This window comes from Pagrus major, chromosome 16 (assembly GCF_040436345.1).
Source record: "Pagrus major chromosome 16, Pma_NU_1.0".
Classification (NCBI taxonomy): Eukaryota; Metazoa; Chordata; class Actinopteri; order Spariformes; family Sparidae; genus Pagrus; species Pagrus major.
Genome location: NC_133230.1, coordinates 20,599,672 through 20,610,201, shown reverse-complemented (window position 1 = coordinate 20,610,201; position 10,530 = coordinate 20,599,672).

Here is a 10,530-nt window from a genome sequence, read left to right as displayed (position 1 = left end):
CAAAATGATAGATGGGGTCGGTACTGAGTGCTTGCTTTTGTATGTTGAAAGAATACAGGATCACTTGTAAACAAAAGGCTGTGATCACAGGCACAAAGACACCTGATGATTGTCAGGCTCTTGGATTAATGTCTGACAAATTGTCTCCCAGTTGTATCCAGTTAATGTCATCTGTTAGGTGGTTTTTCTATCTATACAGTTCCAGTATGTCACACAGTTTCTTCTGAAGTTATATAATAGAACCGGTTTAAGAAAAAGGGTCAAAGCTGCCCAAAGTCACTTTTTGATATATTTGTAATAGTTATAGTAATAGTTGCAACAAACTATAAAAGAGATGATCAAAAGTATCTCTGACATCCCTCATCTGCAGATGGATGCTCACTGCTGGTGCAGGAAGTATACTGGTATGTCCTTATTTAAGATTTAGGGGGATCTATTGGCAGAAATGGATTATAAAAGTCATACTTGTGTTTCATTAGTTTATAATCACCTGAAAGTAAGAACTGTTGTGAATGAGCCTACAGAGTCCAACACCATGTAGCACTTGTTTCTACAGGAGGGACTTAAAGCAGTGAGGGTAGAGGGAAAGCTACAGCAAACATTCCAACGGGTTGCCGAGTATAGTGGAAAACGAATATCACTAAGCAACATTTAACTCTTACAACAGCTTCCTCTATAACTGCCTTCTTTGAGGTTTTGCTGGGTACATTAGTCATGGGCTAACGTTAGCGAGAAACACCAATCCAGCACTAACCAGACACTGCAGTTCTCTCTCGTCTCTCTCCCCTCCTCTCTGTAATGTTACATTCATGAGGTTAAGTCTATTTCTCCTCCAGCTCCAGTCAGCAGTCAACATTACAGTACATAAACACCCAACAATGGAGGTCACCTCTGCGGATCAAAGCTGCAGTCAGGTTGATAAAGAGGCCCCTAGCGGCAGAAGTTACATACTGTATGATTAAAATATATCGTCTGCAAGAAACAAAAATAATCTTTAATCCAATTTTAAACCGGTGGTCCCCCTATCAGAGTTCTTTGATGTCTCATTAGTTGTTTTAAAAGCCACTACAATGCATTTGTACACTGTTGATAACTTTATCAGGGTTAGACGTGTGATATTTGCTATAAACATAGTTTAATTACTGAGTTCATGCTTTTTTTTCATGCTTTTTGGTTGCATAACGTTTTTAACAAATGATAAGTTTAACTAATGAGAGAACAGATCTGTGTCTGAGGTGAACATACCATTCTAGCAATCCTGCTGATATGAAAGTACTTCCTGAACACAGCCTTCAAACCCTCATCGGCACCACTTTGTCATCTGTGTGTGTGAGTGTGTGTGTGTGTGTGTGTGTGTGTGTGTGTGTGTGTCTACCATCAAGCCACCACTAGCCTCCTTTTAATCCCGGGTCATTCAGGTCTGCTTAAACACGGAGCCGCAGAATGTAAACACAGCCTTATTAACACCGCCAGACTCAGTAATCTTCCCCAGTAACCTTCAACCATGACTCGGCCTCCAGCCTCAGATGTGCATTTTGCTTTGCTCATTATAGCGTGCTGCAGCAATGTAAAGTTTATAGTCAACATTTTCTAGATTTGATTGGTTTGATTTTTAATTGACATCAATAAGTATTTTGTCACTTCACACTGTATTGAGATATAACTGTCATCAAAAAATGTAAATATGTGTATTTCCAAAGGAATTTGAATGACTAATGATTAATGAAGGGATGTGTGAGGTTGTAGTGTATTTATAAGCTGTCTGATGGAATGTAACCAAGGCCCACTTTGATGATAAGGGTTGCAAATAGGTTTTCTATCTTATTACTCCAAACATTATTGTCCAGATGTTCCAGAAATTCCTATTAGGCTCTGGATCAAGTCATGGTTGTTTTCTATCTGTTAATGGTACACACCTGTTGTCACACAGTATGACCAAAGACTGGTTAATCCCATTAACCATTGCACTCACTATAACATTGTCTGACTCCAGTTTTCGGAAAAAGTTGATGCAGCTTCCCCCCATAGATGTACTTTATTATAGAAAGATGGGTTCAGTGAGAATTGCTCACCTGGCGTATACAGCAAAAAAGTTTCTAGCTTCTGGGTTTACTTCCTGGTTATGCCGCCAACTGCATATGTGCAGCTGTGTTTCTCCGCAGGCAACACCTGCAAGATTTTGAAAATCACTTTTCTTGGCTTGTGAAGTTTTATGAAAAAACTCTCCATAGATCCAAAATTCATAATAGACAGAGTCATCATTGACAATCAGGTTTCCTGTCAACCACTTTTTGAAATGATGGATTTTGTCCCCATCGCCTTTTAAAAAGCATTATGAGTTATTTAATTGAATTGAATTATCTAAAAATTGCTTGCACCAAGAAATGTTAACTAACAAATGATATTAAATGAATTTTGATGCATCATTATGCAGTTTCTTTCCAGCAGTAATTACATATTATCCCCTCATTACATTTACCGTACATTGACTATTTTAAGAGATGCCCTTGGGTAAGTTCACTTCACAGTGCACATTTAATTATATCAAAGTAAATCGTGTTGTTTATTGTGAAGGATTGCACTAAACAAGATATTTAGTGGTCCCCAAAGAACAGCATCGCAGAGCTTCGTAGGGATTCAATGTCTTGCTCAAAGACACCTCAGGAGGTAAAATTCAAGTTTAATTGGGTGCTTTAACCTTGGTGCTTCGGTTGAAAGATGATCCTTCTAACCACCAGGCAATCCTGCAATCCAAGTTGCCTAAACAATCTCATACCAAAAACCTTATCTCTGGTGATGGCACGGCAACTTGGACATTTAACAGGCATACATGTAAGCCTTATATCTCATCCCTTTGCTCTCCCGCCTTAGGATAGTCAGATGGTCTCATCTCCACTGGGAGCTCCTGTTCCTCCTCTTGCTGATCTGTTTACAGACCACGACCAAACACCCGGTGACTGGCCCACAGTTCGTCTCTGTCTGTTTACGCTGTAAGCCAAAGTACGCACGTCAGAACTGAGCCACAGTGGCCAAGGGGTTGGGCTCTAGGGAAGAGAAAGCCAGGGCCCAAGGGAGCCACAGGTGCATGAGGCGGAGTTTCACAGTCTGATGATTTAGGATGAAAATACCAACTCCAGAGGCATGATGAGAAGAGGAGGAGTGGACCGGTCTCTCCAGTCTGAGCTCCATGAGTCCTCTTGCTGCCAGAGGTTAGAGGTCACGGTCTACATCAACACTGGGAATAAAATAGTTAAGTCAAATCATCTCATCTCCAGTCCACCTAGAACAGCCAGTTAGCCAGCGCTTGACTGTCTTAAGTGGGAATCGCCAGAACATGACGTTTATATCAAATCTTGTTTGCGTTTTTCCATGAGAAAGTTGGGAGCTCTTGGACCGGCTCCATGTGCTCACAGCTCTGTACCTAATGCAGTGCCTCCCACAAAAAAAGGGCTCCTTCGTCATGTGATTGAGCTCGGGGACGGCCACCCTTCCCATGGTGCTCATGTTCCTCCCCTGTCCCTGGAGGGTGGACGGAGGGCCAGGTTTGACTGAACGGAGGGAAAGAGACAGAAACAGGGTCGGTGCGACGAGACAGAAAAAGAGAGACATCTGCTTCTCATCTCGATGGGAAAATTCCCAATTCCCCCGATCCTGAAGATTAGGATGGAGTCCCCCAGACAGAGCATGCTGGCTCCTCCGAGGCTCACCATTTGTAAGCAGGCTCCCTCAGGCCTTGTTGGCTTCAATCCAGAGCTTGAGTGAGTGAACCTCCGCTTGCATCGCGGGGACACACCCCCAACAAGCCAGCGTAAATGCAAAATAAAATAAGCGATCATTGAAATCTTCCACATACAGCTGGTGTCATTTTGAGGGGAAACTGTGATATTCTTACAATTCAGGAAACTTGACTGTGTCTCATGATGTGTGAGCCTCATCATCACACAGTCATCCCCCTTGTTACCATGATGCCTGGGGGTGCCGCTCTGTTTATTTTCTCCTGATTAGCACTGCACATTTTCACTCTTTTCGACTCAGGGTGTCGGGAGCCAGTTAGTGGTCTGCGTTCATTCAACACCAGCTCTTTCCACGATGTTTCAAAGCTTATCACGGCACCTTCTAACCCCCCTTCAACCCTTTAATACCAGATCTGCTCCCGAACACCCATGTTCTGCGGCCTTTGTTGATCTTACTGCCGGAACTGTCAAACACCAGCTTTCAATCATTTGTCTAAGCCGATCTTTGAGCAGATAAAAAGCATTCGCCATTGGTAACACAGTGTTGTATAGTCTGAGCGCAATCATGCCTGTAATCACACTTGATATTTCTTAGATGTCACAATCTTACAGACAGGATGGGTGCCCTGTTCTTCATCAGAGATACATATTGGAAGGACCTCACAAAAGAGTCTCACATCCTCCAGCTAAGCACGCTGCATTACTGAAATCTCTGCAAATGTGATCAGGGAATGAAAGGTCTTATGTTGTAATGTAATAGCTGTGAAGGACTCAGCATCATATCAGTGATCAGCTTTTATTTGGATATTAAATCCAGCTTAAAAATCGATTAAATTAAATCACTAAATCATTAAGAACACAATGTTTTATGTCAGTTAATTATCCTCAGTCATATCCAAATATTAAAGGGATGTGTGTGGATTAGTTGAGGGTTCGTTTCCGCGCAGAAACTGCAGAGCAAGGGAAGAGTCACTTCTAACTGCGGGGCAGACAGCCTCCTCCTTTCTCACAACCCCAGACTCACCATCCTGGAACTTGTGTATTTATTTGCTTATTTTCTTTTTTAGGGTAATGGAAAATTAAGCTTCAGCCAATGTCACTAAAACGTTTTCCTTTTCAAATGGAACGTCATACTGATTTTGTCACAGAGAATTTAAGAAGCACTGGTCAAACCTCTTTTTATCCGCCGCCTTTGCTTTAACTTAATATAATGCATGAGCCGGTGTCACTGTCCGCCTGCTTTATCCACCCTGGTGGTCCTCATTTATCTGTCCCCTACGGGCACAGCGCCATCTGGGATTGGTTGTCTCCGCCATCTCCATGGCAGCAACACTTCAAGACCAGGAGTAAAACAACAAACATACACATTGTCCTGAGTAACGAACTCTCCATGTTCCAGCAAGTGCACAGTAGCCACGAAGCAATGAGGAGCTCAGCCGGGTTTTTTTTCTGAGGGGATGTGAGTTAACTGATGACAATAAATGTGCAGTGTTGCCAAATTCCCATCAGTTGGCTGTATTATTTATTATTGCAAGTTATTAACTTTCCCTCAGTCTTTGACCTCCGCCCACCCTCTCCTCGCTCTGCTCCCATTCTCTTGTTCCTTGTTCTACAAGCTATAGCTATTTGAGTAAATGTATTTCTCTACACATAAATAAATCTGCGTGCACAATTTTGCTTGGCTGCGGTTTGCGTAAACACCGGCGCACAGATGAACTTCACCTAACACTTGCTCAGGCCATGGCCTACTTCTGTACTTTTCCTCCCCGGGCTCCTCTTCTGACAGTCAGTTTGACCAGCATACCTCAAAGTCACTGCGTTTATAAGCGAGTCTCTGTGGGTTAGAATAATTTGAGAAGGGTGAGAGATTCCAGCTTTCTCATACTGCGGTGTTGTTAATTTTTTAAAGCTCAGGCCTTGTGCAATCTTTATTATCTGGCCCACCAATCCTTTTCATCGTCATTTAAGCATGTAGTCACGTATTGGACGAATCGTTTGACATTTTGGGAAACAGATGTTTTTACACTTACACACAAGCAGGAAAGACACTGTTGACCCACAGATCATCAGTACAAGAGCGCTATCACCAGTGAAGCCACTTGGTAACAAACTCTTACCAAAGCCAGTCGTGAGAGGAGCGAAAACATCTTTTCCATTAAGAAAAGCCGTCAGTGCCATTCTTTGCTCTCCTTTCAATGAAATATAGTCTCCAGTTCTGATATAAAAGATGCTATAGAAGCGACGCTAACTTCTTTAGGGGCCACCATTGTTGCTTTCAAGCGAACAGTCACTTATCTTGCTAGTAGTCACTTGTAGGAGATGAATTCACAAGGTGAGTCCAGAATTTCCCAGAGTGTCTATCTATTACTTTAATGAAAGCGATAAAGAACAGTGATAAATTGACAACATAATCATATACTACGATTATGTTGTCATTTTGGGCTGCAGCAAGCTTTAGAACGTGCGCGTAATGCCAGTTCATCTGCAGCAATAGAAATGTTTATTTGAGCTTAGCGTTGAGTTTAATGCCATGTTTACAGCAACTGTACAAGTGTTACACAGCTACCGTCAGGTCTCCTTTATGAATGTGACCGATGTGTGTGTTTTCTGAGGAAACCTTTTAAAAGTCTTACACATAGCCCCAGAGGGAGGATAAACTAATTTGAGGTTTTAAAAAAACACTCTGCACCCTGAAAAAATAAACAGCAGCACTCAAGGGCGATTGCTGTCCAGTAAATCTCGCTGCCTGATTGAGTTCATGTTTACGCAAGTGTCTCCCACTTCTAGGAATAAATCTAATCTGGCTGCCAATCGATCTCAGCGCAGCATTTACTATTAAAAGGGATATTCCATTAGCCTCTGCCTCCTTTATCTCTTTTACTAACATGTCAGAGGGCTGGAAAAAAAAAGGACGCATGTTTACAGTGTGATCTGAGACTTGTTGCAGTACACCTGCTGGTGCTCAAAGAAGTGAACATTATATTTACATTAAGCATAATTGTGGGGTTATATTTTGAAGAGAATGTTTGAACATGAGAGAGATGTTAAAAACATCTCATTTATCTGTTTTAAAGGCCCAAGCTGAACCACCACCTACAGCGTCAACCCATGAACTCGTGAATGTGCTCCACATGTGGGACCTCTTAATGGAGTTTAGAGTATCACCACAGGCCTGAGTTATAACCTGCTCTCTGACTGCAGGACCTCTTACGCGCAGTTTGCACTGCTCGCTCTTCATTTATAAAGCTAACGGCTTTTACAACTGGCAGTGACACAAGCCGTGATAACTCACTCTCAGTGCTGTTTCTTCTTTTCTATATTACAGACCGCAGGCTCTTGTCCCAGCAGCTTGTGGAGGTGATGAAATTTTATCTTAGACAAACACTCGGTTTCCTTTCAGAGTGTTGCTGCTGCTGTGCACAGTTAGTCGGGGGTGCACAGCCTCATGGACAGATGGAGAGATCCTTAGACCGGATCTGTCCGGCTGCAAATGTTAGCAAGTATGAGCCAGTCTGTATGTCATAATTACAGAAAAGAAATACACATGAAAGGTGTTTGGCCAACTAAATGTAAAGGGAAAAAAAGATGTTTGGAGGAAGTCATGGCGCCATCTATTATAGAAATAGTTTGACTTTTTGGCAAATGCACTTCTTCACATTCTTGCTGAAAGTGAGATGAGAATTGATACCAGTGTCCTACGCCAAGTACATGTGGGGCTTGAGCCAGCAGGCGCTTAGCTTAAAGAATGAAAATAGGGAAAAGCATCCAGCCTGTCTCTATTCTAAGTTCAAGTGTCAGCCTATCACTACCTCAAAAGCTCACAAATGTAACAATGGTTTGATGAACAGCTTATTCATCAGTCCACCACTTTTGTCATCACTATAAATCCCATATGAAGGCCGAATCTGTAGGCAAGGGACAAGATTTTGGTACTGAAAGCGTTCTGGTTTCCATTTGTACTCACTTTGTATTCCAAGTATTATTGACCAGTCACATTCAATCACGCTGATAGGCAGCCGATCAATCTTCTTGAGGAAAGAAAGCAAAGATGTGTCTAACCCGAAATGTCAAAGTTGTGTCGGAGCACAGAAGTGTATCAACTCTTTCCGTTCCTCCAATTGTCAGCTTTTGTTCAGCAGTGATTGAATGCCATATGGTTTTGCTATAATTGCTCCTCAAATTAAACAGAATAAACTGAGCCATATTTTCTTGTGACATCGAGAATTAAATCTTCAGTTATCCTGTGGTTACCCCAGTCAGCTGACATCGTGATGTCCAAGACACAGCTGCATTAAGTTAAATACTATCTGGAGATTTCTGCAAGGACTGACTCATGAAACCTCCCGACTAAAATAACTTCCAATTGTCTGTTAACATGTCGACTGGCTTCCTATAGAATGAAACAATGCAGACACATGAGCAGACTGGGCATGAAAACAGGATGACACCTGACAACCTTGGAACGGTAATATGTCTGAGACAAAAATATGTCAATGAAACATGGAAGTGTAAACAGGATCTGACATGTTTGAAATGAAAGAACTTGTTGTGATATAATGCTAATCACCTTAGGCAGCGGTAAGCAGCTTTTTACTCATGGCTGGAGCACTTCCTATTTTCCTGTTGTTTTAAGTATAGTTTTCGTCACAATAATACAGTTGGTGCAGGAGGAAAAGATTCATGGTTTGTCACATCTAATTAATGGCAGGAAGTAAGGGTCTGGGTGTTAAATATTGTCGTATCCTGTTTGGGTCTGCTGTCCAGGTGGCCTAACATGTGTAAAGTCAGATTACGTCATCTCTCACAAGCCTCCTGTTCAGGTTGTCCTCTCCTTTTTGTGCTTATTTGGTGCTTAAAATATGTATTCTGCGATATTCACAGTTTGGAGCCACATCATTGATGAGACACAGACGATCAATAAATCATACTTATTAAGAATAATAAGACTTACAGTGACTTCTGTCTTCCACAGAAACTTTGGTCTCCCTGTAGGCCTCTAACTATTGTTAATGAGATCCTTCAAAGTAAGGGGCTCCCTGGCTCTCCACCTTCCCCTTAAAGGCCCCACTGTGGAGGAAACCGAGGCTGCCCCAGCAATGATGAATGGACATCATTAATGTTGTTCATGTGTTTACCTTTTACTCGGCAATCTGGGAAAATGAGGGGTCAACAGCAAAAGGGAAATGTGCTTACTTTGGCACTTCAGTTCCTGAGAGCCACCCAACATCAAGAGACACCGCAGACTGCGAGGGACTCGTACATTCGACCAGCTGACCTTTCCTCAATCACGAAACCCAATTAGAGAAGAGGTTTGGTCGACATTTTGATCTTTGTATTTTATTTCTGGATCAGTTGAAGCTTTCAAACATCCTTGATATTTATAAATCGTCTTTTTTTAAATCCCTAATCATAACGAGTCCTTGTATCTGCACAGCAGGCTGGAAAAAAAAGCCTATTTCTCTTTCAGATTTCATTCAAGTTAAATCATTCAAACAGATCTCTTTCTCTGAAAAGGGTATTGAATCTAGCAGGAGTGACAGTTTTTGTTCCTCCAAACACGGCAACAAGAAGACACATGGCTGACACTATCATGCTTTGTGGTTCTAGCCAAAGCAATGGCGGCCTCAAGGTTGTTTCCATGTCCCCCGGAATACGCTATCACTCGAGCCAGGTTTGCTTGTCTTGTCAGCGTGTATTTATAGTGCAAACAATTTGAGTGATCTTATTAGGCCCTATCAGCCGGTGCACCTTTAAAAACACAGATAGATCACCAAGCAGATGGCGAGACGGCTGCGAGAGTCTGGCTCTCTCCTCTGAGCAAACAAAGTCTGTGTGGCAACGGCCTTTGACTCTCCTATTCCAAATATTTGAAACAACACATGAAAATCACTTGCACTATATCAATATACAGAAGCTTCGCTTTTGCTTGATGTTGATATATTAATTTCATTTCTTAGAATACCCTAGTTGTCACAACTCCATGTATGGTTAGTGAAAGATCATGTTTTGGCTTTTTGGCTTACAATACCCAGGTTTGTTGCCACAGAAACAGCTGGAAAATGTGTCGACGTGTTGCTAAATGTACCTGGTGTTGTCGGCTGAAATAGGAGGCTAACAATGGTCTCTGAGCCATCTCGCCTTGCTGTCATACCATCACCAACCCCTCTCTTACTAATACTCGCAAAATGACCATATAAGTCCACTGGGTAAGCAGCTTATAACCACCCATATTTATGTTTCTTGTTCAACAGCAACCTCTAGTGGCTGTAGTAATTATTACTGCAGCAAAGGAGGAGGTCAGGTGATGTGGTATGAAGGGCAAAACTCAGAGAACCACACCATTAAATCATTTTATGATTAGCTGGACGCTAAATCGGAAGTTAGCCAGCTTGTGTGGCAGAAGTCTCTATGGGTCACACAACATGGAAGATCCAGGTAATTTTATACCTGGTAAGTTGAGCTCTATTGGCTTCCTGCGCCACTGAGCAGCTTTCATTGGAACGAATGGGGCTCTGCCTCCAAAGCTGTATTGTAATAGTTAGATCCATAATAAGGATGAGGTCTCAGTGGGTGGATGGGTCAAACAAACACAGAGTTTCACCCAGGAGTCAACTATGAGCTACTTTACATAGTAACGTATGGTACATAACTTAAGTTACGTACATAATGTAGTAGATAAAATATAAGTATCAAACTTACCTATTCTAACCAAAACCACAATATTTCCCTAAACCTTATCAAGTAGTTTTAGTGACTAAACCTAACTGAGCAGTTTTGTTGCTGTAATGTAACCAAA